Here is a 6,631-nt window from a genome sequence, read left to right as displayed (position 1 = left end):
AGGAGCAGGTTTCTGGGCACGATAGCATAAATTCAAGGCATAGTGTACAGACAAAGGTAAGGTAGGATGTGAGTACATTGGAGGTAAACCTAGGCATTGAGTAATGAAGAGAGTGATATAGTCTCTAGAGATGTTTAAACCAGGTGATGTCATCGCATATGTAGGAGGTGGAACAACATGGTTGGTTAAGGCATATTGAGCAGGGCTAGAGGCTCTACAGTGAAATAAGACAGTAATCACTAACCAGGACAGAAATGGACAAGGCATATTGATATTAGAGAGAGGCATGCGTAGCCAAGTGAACATATGGGTCCAGTGAGTGGTTGGGCTGGCTGGGGACACGGCGATTCAGACAGTTAGCAGGCTAACAAGCTAACAGTTAGTAGGCCGGAGCTAAACAAGCTAGCAGCTAGTAGACCAGGGCAAGCTAGCAGTTAGCAGGCCGGGTTAGCAAGCAAGCAGTTAGCATGGGCTAGCAGTTAGTAGACCAGGGCAAGCTAGCAGTTAGCAGACCGGGTTAGCAAGCAAGCAGTTAGCAAGGGCTAGCAGTTAGCAGACCGGGCAGGCAAGCTAGCAGTTAGCAGACCTGGTTAGCAAGCAAGCAGTTAGCAAGGGCTAGCAGTTAGCAGACCAGGCAGGCAAGCTAGCAGTTAGCAGACCATGGCCCGGCAGTTTAGCAGTTAGCAAACCGGGTTAGCAATCAAGCAGATAGCAGGGGTTAGAAAGTTAGCCTTTGGGGGGGGACGTCGCGATGGGGGTAAGTCTGTTTTTGCCTCTTCGTGCGGTGACGTCGATAGACCAGTCGTAGAATTAGTAGGGTTCCAAGTAGCTCTACGTAGCTAGCAGGCCGATATTGTAGCCCAGGAGTATGCTTCGGTGGTTGCACAGGAGCCCTGGCCGGGCTAGCTTCAAGCTAAATTGGTGCTGCTTGCTCTGGGATGGAAACGCTAGCCAGGAGTAGTCATCCGGGATTGCGGTTAGCAAGTTGTGAAGATCCAGATGAAAATGTTCAGTTTGCATTTGGAATCCGGGGATAAAAATAACAGGTCCGTTATGCTCTGGTTAGAGTCATGTTGTTCGAACTGGCGAGAGCTTTCAGAGCTGAAGGTTAGCTGATGACCGCCCCCAATGGTTTGCTGACTGATATCTGGTAGTTAGCTGGCTAGCTTCAGTTGAGGGATTCCAGATCCGAAGTAAATATAAATACTTTAAGGAAAAAAAGCAGATCCACGCCACATTGGGTGAGGCGGGTTGCAGGGGAGTATTTAGATGAGGTTTAGCAAAATATTTTGAAGGATATGCGACGAAAAATATGTAAAACGATATATACAAGGGACACAACATTTTCTTGTCCTTGTCTCCCATGGGAATCAAACCCACAACCTTGGCGTTGCAAGCACTATGCTTTACCAACTGAACCACACAACCCTACTGACCACCGTCCAGGTGAGTAAGTTTTGTATGGCCAATACATGACATTAATTGACCAATTAACAATGGAAAGACAAAACCCATTCCAGCATTGGCCCTCAAGGGCAGACATTCAACATGAATCAATGTACACTTACTGTTTTAATTGTTTTCATCCAGTAAAGTGCTCTATTACCATGGAACTTCAATTTCCATGGCTTCCTCATGTTCCAGACATTAGTAACGTGAGACTAATGTTACCATGTAACCATTTAACGTATGGATTTCAATGTGAGGATGAAACAGGCTCACTAATGGTAAGCGTGTTTGTGTGTGTGTGTGTGTGTGAGATTCTAGCTAGCTGTGCTGTGTGGTGTGTGTGGCGTTGTGTTTCAGCCTGCTCTACAGACTGTAGCTGTCACGTTCTTTCAAAATCGAACCCAGAAGCAGACCAGGACAAGGAGAGTAGGAAGAAGGTGAGTATTTATTTACAAGTGAATGTGAATGGGTAGATATATCCAGGTGGTGTAGCGGGCAGCGGTGGTGAGTTGATGGGAGTAAATAGGTGGATCCAATGGGGTAGCGGAATCCTCCTCCGACCAGGTGGGAATGGGGTAAATGATCCGGGTGAGTAACTGAAGACAGAACAAACGGAGGTAAGTTTAAGGCAAGCAATACGTAAAAAACAACAAAACAAATTCTATCCAACTTGAGGCTGATACTATGGCACAACATACTGTTCATGGCTAACGATCCGGCAGGGAATGGATGTCAGGTCAGAGCTTTTGAAGGGGAGAGGTGATGATCAGGACAGGTGTGCAGATTACTGATGGGATACAGGTGCGGGTGAACATTGATCTCCCAACAAGCTAATTCGCCCGGCAACCAGACAGGATGCGTTCCAGGACACCGGAAACACACTCCAGGACAGAAACACAGGCAAACACAGACTCAGGAAGTGGGATTCGTGACAGTAGCTGCCAAAACCCAGATTTATGCCAAGATTAATTATGAGCATGTTGTCCAGATAGGGATGAAAAAAGCATGACATCTGCAGTAATCATATTATGGTGTCAAAAAATTGATAGCTGTTGTGAATATTAAACTGTACACATATAGAGAATAATGCAGTGTGATGGGAAATTCCTATGGTGATGGAATAGAGATATGGAAGACTTGGAGAACTATTTCATTCTGTGTGCTTTCAATGTAAACCAGGTGTGCATATTCTAAATACAATGGCATTTTGAAAGTGGTAAACTAACTAAATAATAACACAGATAAACACTTACATGAGAGAAAAGTCCCTAGTGGACTGACAAGATATGACGTCTTGTTACACAATGGAGAGGGGGTGGGGAACGAGAAATAGAGAAAGGGGCATTTATCGTAGATACATTCTATAACTATTCTCACATTAATCATATACCTTGCACTGGGTAAGAAATGTAATGTATTTACGTGTAGATGTCTTTGTTTGTCGTCTCTCTGTTGCAACCAACCAATCCATCCATGGGAAGGGCTCGATGGGTGGAAGGCTCTGGTTGTCCACCAGTGGTCACAATGACCTTCGTAGTTATCTGTGGCTTCAATGATTCACCAGTGATCGTCTGAGTTGAGCTTCTTGCCTCTTTTCTCGGGTAGATAGCCAACGTTATTGATCCCTTTACATGCACAACTGCAGACTGTCAAATGTTCTGGTCAAGTCTTTATCTTCTTCACCTCGTGTGGAGCGTCAAGATTTTCAGCCAAGTGGCCACAGCTACACATTTTCTGGTTTTAGAGGTTCAACCATTTGTAACGTTTAGCTCACTCTTCACGTTTGCTGGTCTGCATGTTCATTCTTAGCGAGTCCTTTTCAGCACTCTGGTCAAAAAGGGAGGTTCCATCACACTGACACGCTCTTCTGTCCTCATTCTTAGTTAATGTGCAAGGGACATGAAAACTATGTTCTCGTTAAAAAACTAAAATCTCATTCCTGTCTTAACAAAAATCGTTTCAACGTTCTTCATTTTCCTACACAATGTAAAGGATGTAAAACTGACATACACCGTGTGAAAGCTCTACAAGCTACAGTATTTTCCTATTTTCGTTATACCGTTTATAAAATTCTTTAGATCCCCACTGACCATTTAACTTTCCTATCTTAGAAATATTGTTTCAAACTTCCCTCTTTGGATGTTAGAGTTTTTGCAAAAGGTCTCAAAAGGTCTCTGTAACAAAGACATTCCAGTCTTGATACTAGAGAACAAAAGGAGTAGTCTGCTGCATACAATGTATGATTGATGTGAGGTGTCATAAAACTGGCCCAGCCCCCCCTCTCCTCTCCTGTGGGAGAGAGGGGGGACTGGCTATCTGTCAGCCATTTGCCAAGCTGATCTGAGGCCTTGGATACTCAAACAGGAGTCATGACAGCACTATATAGATCAATGTTTTTTCTGTGATCTAATCAACTTATGTCAGACCCTATTCAATGCAACAAACCAAAACAAATCTTCGTAAGATTGAGTCTGTGATTTTGTTGTAGGCAGAGTCAGAGAGTAAAGGAGTATAATTCCCGTGAGTCAATGAGCTTTTCAGATCAGTTCAGATTAGAGCCACCAGTGTTAACATTTGCTGATATTCTTTGCTAGTTAGTGAGTTATTAGCCCAGTTATAGATAAGTGTAGGTCAGCAATGGGGAGTTACTGCTTCCTACAAGAGCACAAAACGTATAGGCTACATTTCAAGCGGTCTTTGAAAAGCATTTAAGATAAAAAGCTTGTGTCTTAATTAAAGGGGCAGTGTTGTATTTTTGAGACAGGCTTGAATATGCAAATAAGCCTATAGGCAGAGGAGTACCCTACTTTGTCTAATTCTCTGCATGGTAATAATAATTAATTGTATTTTGTAAAGTGGTTTGTGCATCATACAACACAATGCAAAGCAATTTACAGTCACCTATTTGGCCCGTGTTGTTATAGACTATGTAAAAAAGTCCTTTATAAATGTAAAAATGTTTTAAAAAGTCTCATGCAATGTAGGCCTGCATTGAACACCACATATAGCTATTCCATGTGATGGGATTTGATACGTTGGTTTTGTTGGTAGTCCTACATTATACTCAAATAACCACAATAGCCTATTGGCTACTGTCTAAAACGGTAAGGGTACAGTCTGTGTTCACTGTAAACGCGAGCTGGAAGTTGCACAAAATTCTCACAACGTTCAAGTTTCCGCTCATAAGACCTACAATTTTCTCAATGCCCCAAGAAATTAGAGGGAACATTGCTCACAATGATCCGTGCTTCAGGCTGAAATACTTTAACGATAGTGTGATTGATGGAGCACTGCATAACAGAGGCCTGCGTTTATATACTTTTACACCGAGGCAGACTCAGTGAAGGTCATTCATAAAATATTAAATCAAATCAAATGTATTTATATAGCCCTTCGTACATCAGCTCAAAGTGCTGTACAGAAACCCAATATGACTATATAAAAATAAAACCCTATTTTACTAGAACTGCTTTTTAATCTGGGCCAGGGCTTGAATTGTTTGCATCTGTTAATTCGTGCATTGAATATGTGCAACTGGACATGTTAATATAGAGGGATAGAACAGCTGTAACGTTGGGTAATGTTGGGTGTTCTTGTCAGAGCTCAAAATTCAGCACACACCCTAACCACCAGTGGCAGTCAGTGCCATTTAAGATGAGGGAGGACAACAACAAAAAATGATGAGCATGGCCTTATTTCTATTATAGCATAATGGATGACTCTCATTCATATTCCATTCACCCAGTTCAACGTAACAGCGACAGGTTTAGGCTACTACATGATACTTATTTTCCCTATGCCCATCATGAGGTTGCTACAACCTAGCCTATGAATGAAAGTTTACAACATAGGTGCACACAGGTCGAGAAACAAACATAGGTGACAGACATTCAATACTGCCTGCCTTCCACACTCTTGCCTCCATCTAGCTGATATAAGGTGTAATCATTAGTCCAACAGTTGCAAACGGGAATTTCTATTGGACAAATTCAAGTATGTTTATCCCTGTTTTGTTCAGTTTACTTCCGCATAAGAAATGTTTTTCAACGGAATGGGCAGAATGAATACACCCGATCACGAAAACACAATTCGGTTTTATAACAGCCATGTTGCATTCTTTCTCGCATCCATGCGCTCTTCTCCTCTCACCTTTTCCCTTGGGACTTCCCTTGTGGATTCACATCAGCTGTATGTGACCAGGCAAAAAAAAAACTTTCCAAGCCAAACCAATACACACAGCCTACAGCGCTGTCACAATATTAGCTAAAGTAACGTCATAGTCAGCATAGCTAATAGAACTAATACGTTAGTAAACCCGCTACAATCATGCAATAACGTTATAGTGTATAGTCAGTAAGCATTTACACCGGCGGGCCTCGGTGGCAATAAATTAGTCATCTCAAAAGATTACCTTGATTTGGAACAGTTCCAGTGTTGTGTTGGAAAGTCATAGCCAGCTAGCTAACATAGCATTCCTCTGTGTTTCAGTAGGCTAAACCAACTAGCTGCATTTGCTAGCTAAGAAAGTGAAACAGAAAGTTTAAAAAAAATGTAAAATCTCTCTCAATTTCTCTCTCGCTTCTCCATTTTGGAATAAAATAATTTGTTAACTGTTCAACTATTGTCTTTCTCTCTCTTTGAGTCAATTACTCACAACATTTTATATACTGCAGTGCTAGCTTGCTGTAGCTTATGCTTTCAGTACTAGATTAATTATCTGATCCTTTGACTGGGTAGACAACATGTCAGTTCATGCTGCAAGAGCTCTGATAGGCTGGAGGATGTCCTCTGGAAGCGGTCATAATTACTGTGTAAGTCTATGGAAGGGGGTGAGAACCTAGGTTTTGTATTTAAGTAAATGTACCCAGAGGAGGATGGAAGCTAGCTGTCCTCTGGCTACACCATGGTGCTACCCTACAGAGTGCTGTTGAGGCTACTGTAGACCTTCTTTGCAAATTAGTGTTTTTTTAATCAGTTATTTGGTGGCGTGATTATATATAGTATAGTTAATCTTAAAAGGATACTTTTTTATGTTTTACAATTAAAATGTTTATGAGATACACTGAGAAGGGTGGTCCTCCCCTTCATCCTCTGAGGAGCCTCCACTGCTAGCCACATCACTGGTGACTTTTGACTCAACAAGATTATTCTGCAGTCGTGACTTGTGAATGCTGGATGTCAG

This window comes from Oncorhynchus tshawytscha, linkage group LG10 (assembly GCF_018296145.1).
Source record: "Oncorhynchus tshawytscha isolate Ot180627B linkage group LG10, Otsh_v2.0, whole genome shotgun sequence".
NCBI classification, from domain to species: domain Eukaryota; kingdom Metazoa; phylum Chordata; class Actinopteri; order Salmoniformes; family Salmonidae; genus Oncorhynchus; species Oncorhynchus tshawytscha.
The sequence above is the reverse complement of the archived record's forward strand: the minus strand, read 5'-3'. Positions refer to the sequence as shown.